Genomic DNA, 22,068 nt, shown 5'->3' with positions numbered 1-22,068 from the left:
ATTGTAGTTTAGACTTTCATGTCAATTTTTGCAAAATAATTGTTGAAAACACACTGATAAGGAAGGTGCTTCTCAAGGGTATCAAAAGCGAAAATAATAGTTTTGGCTTTTACCATACATTATCATATTTAACTATGCAATTTCCTCTGTTTATCTTATCCCCTTTTGTGGGTGATATAAAGACCCTCTATCGCAATAAATTATAATGGGAATTGTGAAGATTTAGCAGTGTTGCACTTACCTGTGTTACTGCAGTTTACCAAGTAGATTCCTGTGCAGGCACACATTGAGACTATGCTTGTGCAAGCCTGCCACTGAAAGATATTCAAGCTTTCTTTCTGCTCTATAGCCCTAAAGAACACACACTCCCTCTCCCCTTGGGAGGGAAAGTTCCTGTCCAAATGCCCCCATGATGGGAGAGGGAGAAGTGCTCTTCCATCAGTTCTACTGCCACCACAGCTAGACAAAAGTTAGGAAAAAAACAATCCAATTGCAGTGTGATGTGATAAATAGCAACCCGTGGCTGGGTAGGAGAAAGGGATGTGTGGCTGCACAGAAACCCACTCAATAAACTAATTACACAAGTAAGTACAAAACTGTATTTCATCTTCCTGTGCAGCCCCACTGGGAGATTAGCTGGTACAACTAACTTGGTGATGGCTGTGAGGCTTTCTATTTAATAACGCCTGCAGAACTGCTTTGCCGCTGCAGTCTCTCTGCAGGAGTCAACGTCCACCAAGTAATGTGAAATAAAGGATGCCGATGAGGACCAGGTTGCTGCCTTGCAAATGTTCTGGATATCAACATTCGATGCCTGGGTAACAGATGCCACTTGCAGTCAGGTAGATTAAGCATGAATGCCCAATGAAGATGACCCAATTCAACCCAGCTTCATTATTGTCACAACCCAACTGTCATGGGCAATGACTTTCCAAAGCATACCAAGGTGGGATAGCCTATTCAAAAAAGAAAGTCTAGAAGTAGATTTTTTGCTCTTTGGCTGGTTCCTGGAAGGGGGCTCCTCTGATGCCTTCCCCTTTTGAGAGGGGGTAAAATGATCTGAATGGAACTGTTGAAATGCAGGATAGCTCTGATTCTGCTGTGGAAAATTAGTGTAAGGCTGCTTGTACTGCTGGCTAAAAGGAATGATGAGGAAAATATCTCTGCTTGCTATCACTGGATTGCAGTATGATACCCAAACATTTTGCTGTGGAGGTCTCCCTTCAAAGCCTATTGACCATCTGGTCATTGAACATGTGGATCACCATCCAAAGAGTGGCCGAGACTCACCTTGGCTGCTATTGCTGTTGGGGAAGGGACAGTCTCTTCATGCTGGCTGCCGTCTTCCCTGTGCCTCGAGAGACTCCGTCTGGGGCTCGCGAAGTTTCGCCTTGCTTCCAAGGCGCTGGGCAGTGACATCGGGTCGCCCCAATGTCACAGGGGAGGTGGGGGGTGGGCGGCCTATATAAGGCCAGGCCCCACCAATCACCTCCCTATTTGCCAGAGACAGCTGCCTTTCCCATCCATCCTCCCCAATTTTATTATGTGTTAATGCATGCTTGCTAGTCATAGCTTGTTGGCGGGTTGCACATGGGGGACTGATCTTTAGCTTGGGACCGCGGGTGAGAGACCCGCTTTAATGGAACCTCCTTAAGAGATTTGGGGTGGAGCAGGCCAATGGGTGGCATGCCCAGATGTGGGCTTCTTTGGCTTGCGCCCCTAGCAGCAAGGAGTCTTCAGGAAGTGGCAACCGCCCATCTGGAATCTCACAGCTGCTCCAATGTGTGGCAATTTTCCTCAGGAGGCGGGCTGGAGGAAAATTTAGGTGGCCGGGGGACAGCACGGACTGCCCAGAACACAGATCAGACCCCCATGCTGCACCTTGCGCTTTGTTTACCTTGAACCAATATGTTAATAAATGGCTATGGTCAACCTTTTTTACCACACTGAAACTATGTTGTTGTCGTATGAACTGTGGGTTCAAAAGTGGGAGGGTATCAGTTATTTCACTCAAACAGCAAACAATAGCTCCTCAAACCAGTTGTTGGTGCCTCTGGCCAGCCTGGAAGAGCTTACATGCGTGCCTATGTAAGATGACTGATGATATATGTAAGATGACTGATGATACTAGAGGCTGAGCCGATAATAGTAGCATTAATTTGCTGCTGGTTGAGATAAAACACTTTGAGGTGGGTTCCCTAGGCCAGTGCCCAGGTTTGTTTCCCACAAGAATATTAGATAGCCTACCATGGCCACTACAAAGGCAGCCATCTGTGGTTCCAGGGCAGTAGCTGAATAGAACTTTTGACAATTGGATCCATACGCTGTTCTTGAGGGAAACGTTGGCTTGCCACCCTATGTCATGGAGCTTGGCTGTGGGTGCCCAAAAAGAAGTTCATAGTCTTTCCTATACAGGCTTTCTACTTGTTTATCAGAGGGAAGGCCCAACAGGAGGCTTAGACCAACCTGGTCTTGTCAAGGTAAACAGAAACTTGACAATAGGTAAAGGGACTAGATTACTATTGTGTGGCACTGATAAGCTACAATGTGATCTGGTGCCAGAAGAGGGGCACAATGGATTGGCAAGATCAGAGCCTTGGTCATATGGAGAAGTTGCTCTGAGAAAAGGCACAAATCACCCAAGGAGCAGCTGCAGGTTGTTCCCCAATCACAGCCTTCACCCGAGTATGTGATCAAGAACCCTCATCCGAGTATCTGATCAAGACAGAGTGGTCCCTGGGAAATCAACCTGAGAGACTGGTCTCTCGGTTCCAAGTGAGAATCAGTCAGAACAATGATCCTCGGTGCTGAGTAGCTGATGCTGACACAGTACCATAGTGGGGAGATGCTACTGGAAAATGATTTGATATACAATGTCCTGGCTCCTATCAAGCAAAGATGACTACTAGGCTGGTTCTGAGTAGCATTGTGGTGTGAAGTCACCACCAATCAAGTGCCCCGATTCCAATTTATTTTGACAGAATGAACCCACAGTTCCAAACCAACGGGAAGATGACAAGTGATCCAGAGGTCTGGAGGTAGATGACAGTCCTGGTTCAGAGTCATTGGGAAGGGACTGCCAAGTGGAATGTGTTGGTGATGATGCATCTTCTAGACAATGGTGTCATTTGACATTGGAGACATCAAGGTCGGGCATCGCGACAACAGCCCCAAGGTTCCAAAAATTGCAGGTAGAAATAATGAGGGTACTGCAGCAAGGCCCTCCCAGTTAAGGTCACTGATGTTCTAGACCCCGGTTGTAACTCTGGAGGGACTGCCCGAATGGGCTTTCATAGAACCTCCACAACTCTGTCATCTGGAGACAGACAGGTTGGAGCTAGTGCTTCTGGCTCGAGGGTTATGGTGTGTGACAGTTCCCAAAGGGCTATCAGCTATGAATGTGTTGAGAATGAAAGACAATGGCTCCTCGGAAACAAAGTGCTTTGACTGGTGAGAAGCTGCCAGCCCAAGCGCTCAAAGGTAATAGAACCAGCACTGTTCAGAACTTGGCGGTGAGAGGGAAGGAGGAGAGGGAGGGGTAAAGAGTGCTCTTTGGAACTGCAGAGCTGAAAGAAAGCTTGAAAATCTTTTTGTGGCAGGTCTGCGCAAGCATAGTCCCAATGTGGGGCTGCAAAGAGTCCCATGAAGATGAACATGTAGCTGCTTCCTTAAAATTACAAGCTATAGCTGCACAACAGACAACTTTGTGCTGTTACTTCAGCAAAACATAACACAGAACAGGACAAACATTTTTTTAAAAAACAAAACAGCAATGAACAGTTCGGATGCAGTAATTCTTCAGAAACAAATATGACTCTTCAAAAAAGAAAATGAAACATTTAAGCTAAATTGAAGTGTAAGTAGGATGCTCTAACCGCCAGAGTAAGGGAATGATGCACATGCATTTTTATGGGACTTAAGGGCTTCTTAGATATGTTCAACATAAATGGAAATAAGACAGGTGAACATGTTACCCCATTTGGACCTAGAGAGGGGAAAACAATAATCCTTTGCAGGATCTTGCCCAAAGCACAGTGCACTCACAGAAACTCAACACCTGCCACGTGGCAGTTGAGCCTGATTAAAATAAATTAAATTTATTAAAATAAATTAAAATTAAAATCTGCCTTTGTAAAATAAAACTCAGGAAGGCTGCCTTGCTGGGTCAACTGGTCCATTAGATGCAAGCCTATGAGCCAGCTCCAGACCCTGTATACCCTTGTCAACACTTTCTAACTTTGCTACTGAGACCTGAGCACAATGCTTCTGCTGGCTCCTCAGACCTCTTTAGACCTCAAGCCTTTAAATTTAAGGTTGTATGTCCCTTCTCTAAACTTCTCAATCTCCTCCCTTTTTTCTACTAACAAGGATCAGCCTCTTATTGTTGTGTGTGTTCATGCATGTGTGACTGAGTGAGTGAGTGCTTAGGAAATCAGTTCTCAGATGCTTAGTGTAGAATCTTTACATTTAATTTTTTTTTTAATTCTATTTTGTTATGTGTAGGTGTTTACAAGCACTTTCTCTATCCCCCTCACTTCATATTTTTGTTTTGAGGTATTCCCACAGAGATCCACTCTGGTATAAAGAGTACAAGATTTTGCATTATTCCTGTCTGAAGCCCTGCAAGAAGCTAATTCTCACTACCTGTCTCTGGGATAGGCTTATGTGCAGCCAGTCTAGCACTTCACATCCTTTGGGTGACTTCAAACTGGACCTTCTGCCACTGCCATTCCTGCAGAGTGGGAGTGGTTTCTGGGGGGTTTTGCATCCTGACCAGTGGAGACATGATGGTTACTTCATGGGCCTGTGGCAAGATCTCCCTTGAAGGCTCGGGGTGGGGGCGGGGGCTCTGGTTTGCCAAAAGATTGGCAGTATACATCTGTTCAGTGCTGGGTTCTCCCTTGTTCCTTTGGTCCCCTTGTTCCTTTGGTCCCCAAGTCTGAGGACTTGGGAGTCAGTCAGTGAGATGGGCAAAGGAGGACATAACAGGTATGAGCAAACGTTAGCTTACAAACAAGCTGAACTAGCCATGGGATTTCCACTCTATGTTTGAAGACCGTTAGCAAATAAAAAATGTAGAATTTCTTTAAATAGTTCAAGTAACATGATTGGGTAGTTTGAACTATGCTCACCTGTCATTTATGAGGACTTTAAAAGTAACCAGTATTTTCTATTTGCTGCCTCAGAAAAAAATCAGGGCACTCCCATGAATTTACCCAGCAATCAGCAGTGCTGTCCCCTCAGTGAAAACAACTTTCCACTGACACAACAAGTCCTTTGGAAGTACTTGCCATGTAAGAGGGTCTCTCATACCAGAGGAAAGCACCACCAGAATTGATATGCCCTGCTTTGCTGAAGCACTTGGCTAGCCATTGCTGGAAACATCATTAGAAGAACTGCAGGGCTAATTCAGGATGTTCTTCTTACCTATTATTTAAAAAGCTGCTCAATCCCAAAATAACCTGAAGTTTAGCTTCAGGCAGCAAATATGTGGTATGATTTATGAATACAAAAAGAGTTAGTCAAGTGTATGGTGGAATAGAGTATGTGCTCTCTGGCATACATACGACTTTTCAAATATGCTGTATATCCAGTTGCAGAGGATCCACTGACAAGTACCAGTCGCTTTGCAAGAAATATTGTGTATCTATTTTGTATCCTTTGAACAGCACTGCAAAGTCTTCTTTGGAATCTACAAAGCTGAAGAGCTTCTTCTAAAGATGCTTTGGTTTCTGCTGTACCAGCATCTCCAATACTAACCAGATAATATCCATCAAACCTGCGGAAATCCATAGTGTCTAGAACATAAACACAGTTGGTTTAGATAGTAAGGCATACAGTTTACAGGCCAGTCTTAATTAGGATTTGTTTTTAAATGTTTTCAATGCAAACTAAACTATGATCCCAGACAAAAAATAAAATTAGATTTATTGCAAATTTCCACTATATTCCATGGAGGGGCTTATGATGGCTATTTCTCCCCTTTGGGTCAAATTGGCTGTTATGGCCACGGTGGCCAAGGAGATCACCTCTTCTGAACTCCCCCAACTGGCAAGGAGGCCAGCCTATCCAAGCAGGAGCCATAGCCTGACAAACTGCACAAACAGTACCCAATTTGACTGTAGCATCACTATATGACTAAAGCAGGCAGATGAGGTGGTTACTACACAACTCAAGCTAGGCTTCCTTATGTGGGAGAAAGTGCTTTCCCTGGTCATTTTGGACTCTGCCCCGTTCTCCTTCAATTCAGAATGTGTTGGTCATGCTAGGTGTAGAGCGTGGTAATATGTGGAGCACACTACTGCAGTAATGGAAACATTGGCAAGGAATGTATGTAAGAAAGGGACAGATTCAGACACAGAAACCCACTATAATTTCTTCTCCTGCACCAGTAAGCCATCATGATACAGGGTGGGCCAGACTGCCTCCCTCACTGAATGCAATGAAAAGTCAATATTTCAGTTTTTGTCTTTCATTCACTGAAGAAGGTAGAGGGAACCACAGGAATGAAGATAAACAGCCACCCAGAGGGAAGGTATTCTTACCATACATCAAGGGAATCACTGATCAAATAGGGAAACTGATGACGAAACATAACCTCCAAACAATCTTCAGACCCACCAGGAAAATTCAACAAATGCTACGTTTAGCAAAGGATAAGAGGGATCTTCTAACTTCTGCAGGAGTCTACCACGTACCTTGCAGCTGTGGACAAGTCCACAAAGGAACCACGAAATGCAGCACCCAGACACAAATCAAAGAACGTGAAAGGCCGGAAAAATCAGCAATAGTAGAAAACGTGATAAACTAAGCTGGACACAGAATGTTATTTGAAAACACAGAAATTCTGGACCACTCTGACTACACTGAGAAGCCACTGAAATCCACAAGCACATGGGCAATTTCAACAGAAAGGAAGAAACCATGAAAATGAACAAAATTTGGCTATCAGTACTTAAAAACACTAGAATCAAGACAATGGTGAGTGAACACCACCCAGGCAGGAGGCAATCCAGGCAGGAGGCAATCAAATGGATTAAAAATGCCAGGCAACTGCTATGCAGATGCCCTCACTAATTGATTATGAAACTTCAGTGTTACATACATATGCTTAAATGGGATGATTCTACTCTACACATGCAAATTACACTTGCAAATTGCACCCTCAACACTTTTAACCAATGCAAATGGCTCTTTCTCCCACCCTGGACATTCCACTCCACTTGCTTTTCTACCATCAGGTCCTCTGAAGATGCCAGCCACAGATGCAGGCGAAACGTCAGGAGAAAATGCTACTGGAACACGGCCATACAACCTGGAAAACCCACAACAACCCAACCTCTAAATTTTCCTCCTCCTCATTGGGTTTCTAAGGATGTTACAAATAGTCATAACCCTAGTTGATTTTTTTTTGCACTTCCCTGGTGCTTACTTCATAATAGCATTTTGTTTTGTTTTTTTAGTATGCTATGCTTCCAAATGTGGAATGAGGTCATGTAGGCTCTAACATATCTCTATTCATGAACTTTCATAAGATTAGGATGTCCTGGCCGAGATTCCCTACCAGGGATTGTCTCTCAGTCCTCATGGCTCACAATGCTATCCTTACACCTGTTTCTGGTATTTCTTGTTACATATCTAAAATATGACTTTTCTCCGGTTTTGGTCTGTTAGGACTCTTAGGCTCCAAGAGTAGTTGGTCAGCATCCTCACACTGCCTGTTATTGTGGTAGGAACTAGATTACAATAGTAATCAATTTTAGCAACTAGTTACACATACTGGTTGGCAAATCAACAGTTTTACATTTGAGTTCCTTAAGAATCCTTGGATGTGTCCCATCTAGATTTGAGGACTTATTTGTTTTTAGTTTATCTAGTAGTTCTGGAAATTAATCTGTGGTCACCTTTTTTTTATTCACTCTTTAAACGCCCCTTCCAAAAAATATTGGCTCCCCATTTTTCACAGTGAAAGCAGACACAAAGCATTTGTCCCATTTCTCTGCCATTACATTAAATATGAGGCCTCTCCTCCCCCACACAGGAACCTTTGCATTTGCTTACCCCAAAAGTTCACCTGACCTGGCTGTCAGGGATCTGGATAAAATATCCAGCTTGACACAATAGCAGAGACCATTGAAACTGGTGGAATTCCCTTGAAAATTACACATGAGAGAAGCAGAACTTCTGAAATGTCCCAAGGATCACCTTTTGTCTAAAGCCTTCAAAGTCCTATTAAACCCATGGTCATGAATAATTGACTTCAGTTTGCTGGACAATAAAATGAGATTTCTGAGGCCTCTGTATAATACAGTCTTCTCTAGTAATTCAGTTACAAGCCCAGGGAATATCATTAAGCCACTTTAGGTGCTTTAAAAATAATTTCCAGGCATCCTGATGGGATCTTCATTCTCTTTTAACTTCTTTCTGACAAGCCCCAGGTGCATGGGGATGGGTGGGGATTGGCACCTGGGGTAAAGTGGTGTCTGGGCCCTGCCACCGAGGGCCCCGCCCACACGGGCCCCCACTCCTGCAGAGCCCCGCTCCTTCATAGCCCCGCCCACACCCACTTACTTTATTTCAGCGGCAGCTAGCTGAAAAACAGCCTGCTCTGGCTGCTGAGGCCTGGCTGGTGGGGCGGACGGAACAAAGGGAAAGGGGGAGGGGTGTGGGCGTGATTTCTGCCCCCACATGACCCCAATGGCATGCGACCAGGGTGGGGTGCCCCACTAGGCCCCATTATTGCTATGCCACTGACTAGCCCCCTAATTTTCACTAAGTTCCCTCTTTTGAAATCAAAAGTAACTGTTTCAGATTTTGGGGCAACTTTCCGTTAACATGAATGTTGAACTGAATATCACTGGGATCACTGTTCCTAATTTGTATAACAATATCTACATAAATCATCCATATTCATTCATATTACCCTCTTCTTTTCTTTTGCAAACCCATGAAGTCTTCCAATAGCAACTAGTTTTTGGCATTGAACCCCTGGGAGCTCCCAGCTGCATGCAACATCTCCAGTATATCGTCCAAGTTTTCTTCAACCTCAAATTAGAAAAGGCAACAAAGCTGTCAGTCCAGAAAATGGTTTACAAAAGACACAGCCTTTAAAAGCATTCAAGAAGCTAGAATTGTCCATTGGCCTCTCTCATCCCAAAATAAAGACATTACACAGAGTAAAAATGCTCAACTGAGATTAACCGCTAATCTGGACCTTATTAAAGACCTACTTAAAAGGATGTTGAAGACATGCCACTGTTGTGGGCAATCCTACACTGGCTCAAAGAACAAGGCAGTCTAAATCTGCCTCTAGCTAATTCTAGTTGTATACAAAGATACGTTGAAAGGAACTTTACATCCTCTCCTCACCCCTCAAGTAGCAAACAATAAGCTAAAAATTGGTGAAGCCTGAGTCATGAAGAGTCTCCTACGACCCACTGGCTGGTAAGATATGACAGTCCAATTTGGAAAACTTCTCCTCATCATGTGATGTCTCAGGGTACTTGTCGAAATATTCCTAATTTATGCAAAAGCCCCGCTGTTCCACCTATCCCAGTCAAAACTTAGCTAAAACTAGGCCTAAATAAACAGATGCAAGCAAAACACTGTCATGAAAAGGTGTTCCGCATCGATTTGGTGGCAGCACCTGTGCGAAGGCTCCCCCCCAAAACAGCGTTTTACTGGAGAAACAGTCTGTGCCTCATATTCACTGGCTCTCTTAAGATAGATTGAGATATATTTTACTCTAAAAATCTCATCTGTCCTTTTCATGTTAGCTTCAGCCTCAGCTATAAGACACAGACAGCCTTCGATGCTCTGGATGAAAAGCATGTATGAGTATAACAGGGTAATCCAAGTGGAGGATTTTGGCAAAGGTAGAACTGCAGCAATAACTATCATAGACAACTGGTGGCTAGGGGGTATAAAAATAACCTTTAAGTTTTATTATACTTGCTCATTCAACTTACCATTCAGAAGGTGTAAATGAGAAATTACTGTACGACCAGTGTACATGGGTACAGAATCTAGTACCAGTAAGACCTGTCCAGAAGAATCCACTAGGCAAGTGAGAAGTAATCCACATCTTAAAATTTAAAAAAGACAGAAATTCTCTGAGAGATTAGTTCAGAAACAAAAGAAAGTTGTGAGAAACCTTCATATCAAACCCATCCCCCCACCCCCAATGGTGGGATTCAGCAGATTCACACCACTTCAGCAGAACCGGTTGTTAAATTGCTTGAATCCCACCACTGGAAACTGTTGTTAAATCATTTGAATCCCACCACAGCCCCACCCAAAATGCTAAAGACCAGCATTTTTTATAAGAGATGCTACATGGCAAATCCAAAGGCATACATGAAAGAATAAACTGTTAAAGAAGATTTAGATATGATTTTAGTCAGAGATGCTGCATTTTAATCTGCGCAGGAACTTTGTGTTTTTAATCCTTGTTTTTCCTTGCACATTTATTTTATCTTGATAATTAACTTACATTTTTAAGTTCTTGCAGCTAGTCACTATATTGTCTCCTTGAGTCTAAGGAGAAATGCCTGCGTATAAATGCTTTAAATATATAATGACATCCTATGCAGGCATGATACCTTCTCTTCATTATTGGTTAACCAGAGAAGGTCTGTGTCCCTATGCTGCCTGCACAAATCTCTTGCATCTGTCCAGATCTTTTTCTCAGTGTAGATATAATAACAGCTTCCATGCCAGTATATCCAGCCGTCTTCAACAGGACATCTCCCAGCAATCAAGAACCCTAAAATGCAAGCACATACACACGTTGAACTAGACTCAGATCAATTAACTGAACATGGACCTTATTACAAGAGATACATTTGTCATGTAAAGTAGTAATATTTATTTATATGCAATACACTCATAATCAAAGCCCATAACTAGAAACTTACTTTACATAGCAAATTATACATCATAATTGCTGACAAGGCCCACCTCATGATATTGATTTTGCTCTTTGACAAAGAGCTTGCAGCCATCTTCTTTTATTTATTTATGGTGTTTATAAGCTCATGTGATGGCTCTGGCAGCAGGCAGAGACAGAAAAGCCAGAATGTAAAGCATTAAACCCTCACAGAACCTGACAGTGTGAGTGGCAGGCTGTAAGTAGGTGGAGTTTTGTAAGCACATGAAGCTTCAGACAAGATCTGAGAGTTCAATTCTGAGTTCCAGAGAGAGCAAATGTGTTTTGTCTGAAAGAGACCTGTGGTTTTGGTGGGAAGAGAGAGTATTGGGAGAGTGTGTGTCCCTAACTCTAGGCCCAGGTTTTTGGATCAGAGCTAATGTCTTGTGGTCAGAGTGGGTAGAAATGAGGGAACTGACAGGGAAAGAAATTGTGTCAGAGAGGGACCAATCTTCTTGTCAGAAGGTGAAATCACGCTGTGTGCATGAGAAAGATTTCCCATCCCTAGTTTTGTAGTAGAATTCGCTGAGAGGTACTCCTAAGATTTGAAAAGTCTGAATGGGAATGTGAGTTAGGAAACAGTCATTTTCATATGACTAATATGTACCAGCATCACCACTACAATGTCAGGATCGGGGGGGTAGGGAACCTGCGTTTTCCCCAGATGTTCAGGGTCTAGAATCCACCTATCAGCTCTTCTGTCAGCATGGCCAATTGGCCATGCTGGTAGGGGCTGATGGGAATTGTAGTTCCTGAACATCTGGAGAGCCGCAGGTTCCCTACCCCTGGTCTAGATGCAAGCTTGAACATATTCTAGAAAACATTCACAGATTATCTGTCTTAGAATAGAGTCAGTCAGTCAGTCAGTCAGTCAGTCAGTCAGTCAGTCAGTCAGTCAGTCAGTCAGTCAGTCAGTCAGTCACTCACTCACTCACTCACTCACTCACTCACTCACACAGAGAAACTGAGCAGAAGAGAAGAAAGACTAGAAAAGATTTAGGGAACATTAATTACTTCTGAGTATAAGAGAGGTGGGTGAATTTTCCCTTCATGATCCCAGGCCTTCACACCCCACTTTTCTGCAGATCCATTCAAGCAATCCAAGGCAGGTAACCCCCCCCCCCCCACACACACACAAAAGCTCTCATGTTGAGAGAAATAGAAAATAGGTTAACAACAGGAGAAACAACCTTCATTACTCCTTTTGCCATCAGCGGATTGACCTTTTTAAGAAGTAAAACAGATTGCAAAGGAGGACCAAAAGGGGAGGAGAAACAGGTGGTCTGTTTTTTTTAGTTTAGAACTCAGGCCCAGATAACAGGGTCCATACTCTATCAGTTTTCATGGGCCACCATGCTGGTACAGAGGCTGATGGGAATTGTAGTTCCTGAACATCTGGAGAGCCGCAGGTTCCCTACCCCTGGTCTAGATGCAAGCTTGAACATATTCTGTGAAACATCTTGGAAGTCTATAACACTTTACAAGCATTTGGACAATCTGAAACTTTTAACAAAGATAAGAGAACCCCCATAAAGGTCGGTCAGTCAGTCAGTCAGTCAGTCAGTCAGTCAGTCAGTCAGTCAGTCAGTCAGTCAGTCAGTCAGTCAGTCAGTCACTCACTCACTCACACACACACACAGAGAAACTGAGCAGAAGAGAAGAAAAGACTAGAAAAGATTTAGGGAACATTAATTACTTCTGAGTATAAGAGAGGTGGGTGAATTTTCCCTTCATGATCCCAGGCCTTCACACCCCACTTTTCTGCAGATCCATTCCAATGGGCAGGTAGCTTCCCCACACACACAAAAGCTCTCATGTTGAGAGAAATAGAAAATAGGTTAACAACAGGAGAAACAACCTTCATTACTCCTTTTGCCATCAGCGGATTGACCTTTTTAAGAAGTAAAACAGATTGCAAAGGAGGACCAAAAGGGGAGGAGAAACAGGTGGTCTGTTTTTTAGCTCTAGATCAGGGGTAGGGAACCTGCGGCTCTCCAGATGTTCAGGAACTACAATTCCCATCAGCCCCTACCAGCATGGCCAATTGGCCATGCTGACAGAGGCTGATGGGAATTGTAGTTCCTGATTCTTCTAGATAATAACACTGAAGAACAATAGACAATAGAATTGTAAGGCTTGTTTTGTACATTGCAAAACACCCATAATTAAAAGGTAAAGTTTCCCCTTCAGTCGTGTTCGACCCTGGGGTACCACTGCAAGAAGTGATTTCATAGGCAAGCCGTTTTTGTGTGGGTAGTTTGCCCTTGCTTTCCCCGGCTATTGTTTATCCCCTAGCTATGAGCAAGGTACTCATTTACCGACCAAGAAATGGATGGATTGATGGATGGCTGGATGGCTGGATGAGTTGACCAAGAGCCAGCTGCCAGGATATCTGACCCACAGGGGGCTCTAACTCCTGACCGTGTGAGTGGCAGTGCAAGCACTTAACCACTACGCCACGCGGCTCCTATCCATAATTAATCTGATCATTTACCAATGACATTAATTTGGACTTTAATATGAATTATTCCAAAATATTATTACAATACATGGTATTACTTGAAACACCAGTTGCTTTTTAATCTGATCTAGAAATAACTTACATGCTTCCAGATCAATCATCCTTTTGTTTGACCACTGGTTACAGAAAAATCCAGCAGCTCTACACGATTTTTTATTAGGATAAGAATTTTTGTATTTACAGATGCAGAAAACAGTAGAAAGAAATGAATCATGATGAAACCAAAATCACCTTTGTTACAAGTAAACGAACTGTCATCATGGCTGCAGAACAAGCTGTCTGCACACAACCCTGTATATGGGTTGCACGGAACATCATCATCGCATTTGCGGCATATGTGCTCACACATCTCCCCAAATCTTCCAGGAGCACATTCTAGAAAATGTAAAATATAACATTACAACAAAATACAATCGTATTTTGGCAGATATGTGGGAAAATTCATCTACCACTGCATAATAACTGAATGCTGACAATCACAAGAGACTTGTGAAAAAACCTGGATCATGCAAGAAAGAATCTGGCACAGCATTTACTATTTACAAGAATTAAAAAAAGAGATTTACTATGTAATGGTAACCCATTAAGACGTACCGCCTGTTATGTTCATATTCATATTTTGTTACCTTTGCCTCCCTGATTCCTCCATCCCATTTGTGGTTTCTTCCACTTAAGATTGTATCCTCATTTAGGATACAATGAATCATGGGGATAGATGCCCTCCTATTTTTAATTATTTTTCTCTCCCCCACTCCATGTCTGTCCCTTCATAAAATGACCATTATAGAAACTCAAAACAGCCTCTATGGTGTTTTAACTCCTAACCAAGGAGCCATGTGTTCAATTTCTATCTCCCAGGAAGGTATCCTTCTCTTTCTGCCACTGCCTTCCTGGGCAAAGAATCAAGCCCCTGACTGGCCCCTTGTCAATCTTCTGTGGAAAAAACGAGCCTAATTACAAGTCAAAGAACATCCACAAAGCTTCTCTGCCAGAAACTCAGGTGTTTGTTTTCCAGAAATCAGTTCACTGAGCTGCCACTCCTAAGAGGACATGAGCCCTTTTGCAAAGGATTGCAGAGATTGCACAAATCATGAATTCAGTCAGTAAAGGTAGGCTGTTGGTGATGGCATTTGTGTCCCACCAACTGCATCCAAGGAATGGATTTCGAAGCAAGGTTAGTGAATGAGTTCAGCTTTCAGATGCAGTGAGAAACTTCTGTTGCTTTCCTTTAATCGATTTCCTTTCACTGTTAACCTTCAAACCTTTAAAGTGTTTGTTGGCTTTTTGCTATAACTCCTTTTCTTTTCTTTGGGCAGACACAGAATTTAAATTACAGCCTCACAGCCAAAGCGTCTCAGCTCTAATCAACTGCTCTATGCCTTTTGAGTGTATGCACGGAGCTGCCCATCATTTTTGTGCAAGCTCCATTCCCTCTGCCCTGACTTGATGTTCATACAAATCTCCCTTCATTTAGAAAGCCTGTCTTTAAGGCTGTTCCCACTTTTTGATACACTCCATTTTCTCAAGCCTTGCTGAAGTTTTGTACATCTCAGTTTCACACTATCCTAGCCTCTCAGTTCCCAAAAAAGAACAAGTTCATGTATGGACCTCCTGGCTTCTTCCAATGTAGTAATCTCCTGTTTTCTTTCAAGTCATTAATTTTCCAGAGGTGGTAACCCCACTATTCAGAGGTTAATAGTGACAGATGAAAAAGACAAATTGGACTAACCATGAAAGTGTCTCTCTTCAGTGGGGCTAAGTCATTCAAGCTGGTCAGGTCACATTTGCAACTGTTTAGGCAGGGCTAGGCAAATCTTTTGCAGCTCTTCTGGACTGCAGGTGGCTTCCCTTTTCATGCATACAAACGCACTGCTTCACTAAATGACTCCAAACCCACATTTAACTTGCCAGGGTGGGAATCTCGGATGACTGAGCCCCATTGAAGAGAAAACACTTTCACAGCAAGTCCAATTTATCTTTCTCCTTCAGTGGGGCTTTGTCATCCAAGCTGGTTATACACCAGTTCTATACTTTAGGGTGGGAAAGAAAAACAGAAGTATAGTACTTATGCATATCCGATCTCCTGGGACAGCACCTTCTATAGGACTCTTCTCTCAAAGGCTGCTTCGGAAATAACTGCTGGTCAAGCCAGTAATGCGTGACAAATATTGAAAAGGATGACCATGCAGCTCCCCGGCAGATCTCCTTGACTGGCACTCTGGCCGCAAATGCTGCCAAAGTAGTGACCAATTTTGTGCAATGAGCTGCGATACCTCCTGGAACTTGCAGTCGCTGGGATTGGTAGGACTTTCCTATGCACACCGTAACCCATCTTGCAATGGAAGACTTGAAGGCTTTCTGTCCTTTATTTCTTGACCACAGGAAACAAACAGAGCATCTGACTGTATTCCTGAGTCCTTGCAATGTAGAATTTTAATGCCCTTCTAATGTCAAGGGTGTGCCACTTTTTCTTTTGGATGAGTGGATTTAGGACAAAAGGAGGTAAGGATTATAGGTTGGATATGGTGAAAGTCCAATTTTACTTTGGGAATAAATGAAGGTTCTACCGTGAGTATTACTGACACCTCGGAAAAGGTACACAATTCTATCCTAATTGATAATGCAGGTAGTTCATTTTGAGCAAAAGTAATGGTGACAAGTGAGGCAACCTTCCTAGTCAATAAACTGATGTTAGTTTTCCCTGGAACTTTCAAAAACCTAAACTCCATGATGGGAATTTACATACTACAGGTGCAGCGATCTGAGTTGCCCACTTCAAAAATGACTTTATGAGATTCTCAATGTATTGTTGAAGGCTTTCACGGCCAGAATCACTGGGGTGGGGTTTCCAGGCTGTATGGTCGAGTTCCAGTAGCATTTTCTCCTGACGTTTTGCCTGCATCTGTGGCTGGCATCTTCAGAGGATCTGATGGTAGTAAAGCAAGTGGAGTATATATACCTGTGGAATGTCCAGGGTGAGAGAAAGAACCATTTGCATTGGTTAACAAGTGTAAAGAATGCAATTAGTAAGTGTCATTTGCATGTGTTGAGTCGAATCCACCCATTTTAGCATATGTAAGTAACAATGACGTTGCATAATCAGTTAGGAAGGACATCTGCCTAGTAGTTGCCTGGCATTTTTAATCCATTTGATTGCCTCCTGCCTGGAGACATCCTGTGTCTGAGTGGTGTTCACTCACCATTGCCTTGATTCTAGTGTTTTTAAGTACAAATGAACAAATTTTGTTCATTTTCATGGTTTCTTCCTTTCTGTTGAAATTATCCATGTGCTTGTGGATTTCAGTGGCTTCTGATTCATGTGATAAACCAAGCTGGACACAGAATGTTATTTGAAAACACAGATATTCTGGACCACTCTGACAACCATTACGTGGTTCAAAATGCACCCCCTGCAAGCCGAAACATGGAAAAACACCAAAAATACCTCAAAAAAGCCTGAATACCTGGCATTCAGGTTCGTTCATATTCAGGCAGAACATATTCGACCAATTTCTCCAAGCCTAGAAGCTGTTGTCTGCTTCCAGCTCATACACAAAAGGTTCCTGGTGTTAGGTTTTCCTGAGTAACTTCTTAGGTTTTGGGGGAGTAGAAGCACGGCAAGCCAACTGCAAACATTGTCTGTCACTTAGAGCAGAAGAAGATGAATAGCAAGGTATCTTGGGTGACAGGGATTCTATTAGTGCTGAAGAGCTTGCAAGTGTGGCTTGAGTTGCTGCTGCGGGGGCTTGAGTTGCTGTTTTCAACCCACACAGGAGGGGACAATCAGTGTGCCACAGAGCTTGGGGCTTGCTGAAGTTCAGATAACATGCTGGCCAGTAACCTGCCCTGCAGAGCTTGTTGTCCTCATTAGAGCTGAGGTGGGGCCCAAGATTACCCGTGGAGACAAAAGCAATTTGTTTGGCTGAGTGGGAAAATTTGAAGGGCAAGATGGTGGCACTGCCATTTTAAAGGACTTGCTAGGCCCATGGAAGTAAAGTTTCCAGTCCAAATTGAAAGCTGCTAGAGGTGGGGGCTCCTAAAGGTCCCAATCCCACATCATCCATTGTCCTGGTGATGAAGGAAATGGCAGGGGGAGCAACCCCATTCTCACCAATCCTCTCCATTGCAGATCTGTTTGGTGCAGGAATGTTTCCAGGTGGGAAAACAGCAGGAACCGGTCCCAAAAGGTTGTAGGATGTACCTAGATGTCCAGACTGAATAAAGATAGAACTTATGAACTGCTCTTGAGGTAAGGATTGTCCAGCCTGTGCAGTCTCAGTGAGATACAGAGGAGAAACTTCCCCTCAACTTGCCTTAGATTAAAGGATTTGTCCTTAATCATCTTTTCCTTTTAGGACCCACTGAAGATAAGGACAAAGCAGAGGAAATCTTCAAGCTCTTATCAGACATCCTGACACAGGCAAGTGCCTAAATCACCCAATAACTAACTATACTATAACTATACTATACTATAACTAACTAGCCTACTAACTAGTAACTACTGAGTAGATCAGTGGAGCAATGGCAACAGCGACCTGTCTGAATGCAGGGCTTCCAAAACTGAAAAGGGAAGCCTTTACAGTCCAGAAAAGCTGCAAAAGATTTAAATACCCCCCCCGAACCAGGTTGGATGATAAAGCCTCACTGAAGGACAAGGAGTAACAGGGGGGTCTGTTGCTTGAGGAAGGGCTCCGAGTGCCATCAGCTTTGGTGAAGGAGGCAGAGACTTATCTTTTCAATTCATGAAAATATGCGAAGTGCCTTGTAAATCAAAGTCATCATAATCATTGAATGTCACAGCATTTGGGGCTGGACACTGTAATGTGAATCGCACCTTTACATGACCTCTTGAATAATGCACATTAAAAAATTCTCCCAACAACCAATACAATGTATAAATAGATAAATCCTCAAAATGCTAAAAGTCAACATATGTCTACATTAGACAATCTAAAAAACTAAAGTTCTATATTAGTATAATTCAAGTCAGTGAAAATTATCTGAAATGATAATTTCAGATGAAATGAAATAAAGGATTATGGTCCTTTAAGAATTTCATTATGTTATTTGAAAAAGATATTTCAAGTTATGAAGGAAAAAAATTAGGACCATAACGCTCCTCAACATTTCATCTGTACTTGGTTTAAGTACTTGATCTCTTGATTTTAAGAAAAGATAGAACAATTCATATGGCTTCATTGTGAACTGATGTGTGTGTCCAGGATTATTATGTAAATCAAAAAAAGATGTGAACATACTGCTCCTCCCCTATCCTCACCTCATAATACTTTTAAATTGGAAAAAAAATAGATAAACCTTAAGTCCCTTCTGCACATGCAGAATAATGTACTTTCAATCCATTTTCACAATTGTTTGCAAGTAGATTTTGCTATTTCGCCCAGTAAAATCTATCTGCAAAAGATTGAAAGTGAAATATTCTGCATGTGTGGAAGGGGCTTTAACTTTGGTTTGAAATAAAATGAGTCTCAGCAAAGGTAGAAAAATAAACTCCACACACTGTATGGGATACCTGATTTGATCCAGGATTTCACTGTTTTGTCCCTGGTATTATATAATTCCATACCACTGTGCAGCATGAACTTGTTATTTGTTTCCAACACCCCAATACACATTTCCAAGACTAAACAGGCTTGCTTAGCTTTATCCAAGGTGGGATACTGAGGAGTTTTTCCAAAAGGGAAATAAAATGATCTTCCAATGTGCTCAGTAAAGAGGTCAACAACTGTTTAAAACAAAATAATTATGAAAATAGTCAAGTTAACTAATATTTATGCAATATGAAGAGAAATGACTGTGCAGATCAGCAATGTACAACCTGCAATTCCAGGAGCTGACTCTATATTCAGCAGATCTGACTTGAGGGCACAGAGTCCACAGAGCACTCTTTTTTTGAACTTCCTTTTTAGTCTGTCACCAAATCATTTTGCTCTTCATTTATAACATTACAAAAATATGGCCCTTTTTCACCTCTGGCTTGACAAAAGATCATGTTCACATTATGGTTGTGTCGGCTGATTCAGCTTGCATTCAGGCTGAATTCAAGCAGCCCAAATGCAAGCCGAATCCGAATCCATTTGAATACCCGTATCGGAATCCGTATCCGTATCAGTATCCCCACTCAATCCACCACCACCCACAATCCATGCTGAAGGGAGTGTATTTAAAGGGAGCCTCTGGACTCCCTTAAAATCCACCCCCCCCCACCTACGCTGAACAGAGTGGATTTAAAGGGAGCCACTGGGCTCCCTTTAAACAATATGGAAAGTTTCGTTGTTTTGGCATGGATGGGGGGGGGATTTAAAGGGAGCCTGCAAAACAACAGATCTGCTGCCCTGCAGTGGTGCCACCTGTGCTCTCTGTAATATTTGTAAATAAAGCAGAAAGTGGATAGTTTGGTAGGAGTCAGGGTTGGCAAATGTGCCCCTTGGTTTGATGTGTTGTGGCTTGTTGTACCTAGTTCATTAGGTTTTGTTGTTGTACAGTGGCTTTATTTTAAGAGGTGGAAGTGTTTCTGTGGGTGTAGAAGGCATTAGGGAAGGGAGAGCATGCCACTGCTGTTCTTTTGGTGGGAAAAATGCTGCTTTCTTTCCTCCATTTGAAGCAGTGGGAGGTGTGGGATGGGGTGAAGCTTATCCCAGCTGGCTCTGTGGTACAGATTTCAAGGGGGGGGGAAGCCTCTAGGTCCGTGGTGGCGAACCTTTGGCACTCCAGATGTTATGGACTACAATTCCCATCAGCCCCTGCCAGCATGGTCAATTGGCCATGCTGGCAGGGGCTGATGGGAATTGTAGTCTGTAACATCTGGAGTGCCAAAGGTTCGCCACCACTGCTCTAGGTCTTGCTCTGGGTAGGGGCACTATATTTCCTGCAGGGCTGCTGGTGAGTGTCCTGAAAGGAACCAGCCAACTTTGCTGAAGTTTGCATGGGAGGGGCAAATTCTTCGGGCATCCAATTGAAGGTGAACCTGATGCCCACAGAATGAGTGCCCAGCCATCCAAACTCCAGCAATGTTGACTGGTTCCTTTCAGGACACTCACCAGCAGCCCTGCGGGAAATTTGGTGCCCCTACCTAGAACAAAACCCCCATCAGAGCCCCCAATAAAATCTCCAGCACAGAACCAACTGGGCATAACAGCAAGTCCCACTGAACTCTACGGTGGGAAAAAACAATTAATTCTTCCCACCATAGAACTTGTTGAAGAGCCTGGCAGATTCTCTGCTCTGTACTGGCACCTCTGGCGTAGCTCCAACGGGGACATCCGGGGCGGTCCGCCCCGGGCGGGCTCCTGCCAGGTCACGTGGGGGGCGGCAGCGTCGGCTGCTGGCTGCCGGTAATGGCTGGGCTGCTGGGGCGGATGTGCAGCACAAGCAGGCCTCCTTGTGGGCGTGCTGAGGCTGTCTGAGTGGCGGGGAGTTTGAGGGGGCGGGCCCACAGCTTGAACAGGCACCACATGTGACCTGTGGCTAGCATACGGCTTGAAGAGGAGCAACGGAAAGGCTGCTGTAAAGGGAGCCCTTTCCACTTCTGTGAGCCACCAGCAGTCCCTAAGCGCCTGCCTGCCAGAGCCTGAAGACGAACAACAGGTCAGGTAAGCAGCACGCAGGCATTGGCTGGCAGGCAACCAGACTGGCCTTGGATCGATCTGGTCGGGTGGGCAGGGGCGGCAACGACTACCCGCTGTTTGGGAGGGTGGGGGGTGGCCTGGGCGACTCTCTTCCTCCCCAGGGCTGCTCTGGGGGTGTTTGGCGCTTATGCTGCCTACGGCCGGGCAGGGGCCTTTTGCAAGGATTTTTCTCCTGTAAGAGAGCCTGCAAGAAAGTCTCCAGCTCTCTTACAGGAGAAAAAATCCTTTGCAGAAGGCCTCCTGCCGGCCATGGAGTGCATAAGCCAACACCCCCAGCGAAGCAGCTGAGGCAGCCCCAGCTTGTATCTTGATCCGGGAGGGGTGGGGGGTGGGGGCCACCCCGCTGTTTGGAGGGTGAGGGTGCCTCTGGGTGACTCTCTCTTCCTCCCCAGGGAGCAGCCAGTGTGTTATAAAGTTCCATGTACGGTAATTTTTTGCAGGATTTTTTTCTCTCCCGTAAGAGAGCCTGCAACAAAGTCTCCAGCGCTCTTACAGGAGAAAAATCCTTGCAGAAGGCCCTGCCGACCATGGAGCCAACACCCCCAGAGAGCAGCCGAGGGCAGCCTCCCAGTAGCCAGGTCTTGATCCTGTGATCTCCAATTTGTGAAGAGAGGTCCTTGAAAGATGGACTTGGAGTGTGTGGGAGACAGGACCTTGAAAAATGGATTCTAGAGTTTGAAGTATCTGTATTATGCAGTATGTTGTGAGAGAATCCTCAAGATGGGAACTCTTGGTGTTTTTTACTTCGAAATGTTTATTTATCTCCAAGAATAGTTCCTACAGTATAAAAAAAGATAATAAAGGCATGTGACTGTAACAAAATCTATACCATGGAAGACTAATTCCAACGTATTACATACAGAAATATTTCTGTATTTTTTTTTTATTTCCAAGTTAAGTTTATTTTATAAAGAATAATTTATTTTTTAAGCCATTCCAAGTTTTCCTAAGATTACGTTATTTCTAAAGACTGT

Source organism: Sphaerodactylus townsendi, linkage group LG03 (assembly GCF_021028975.2).
Source record: "Sphaerodactylus townsendi isolate TG3544 linkage group LG03, MPM_Stown_v2.3, whole genome shotgun sequence".
Lineage (NCBI taxonomy): Eukaryota > Metazoa > Chordata > Lepidosauria > Squamata > Sphaerodactylidae > Sphaerodactylus > Sphaerodactylus townsendi.
This window is presented reverse-complemented; position numbering follows the sequence as displayed.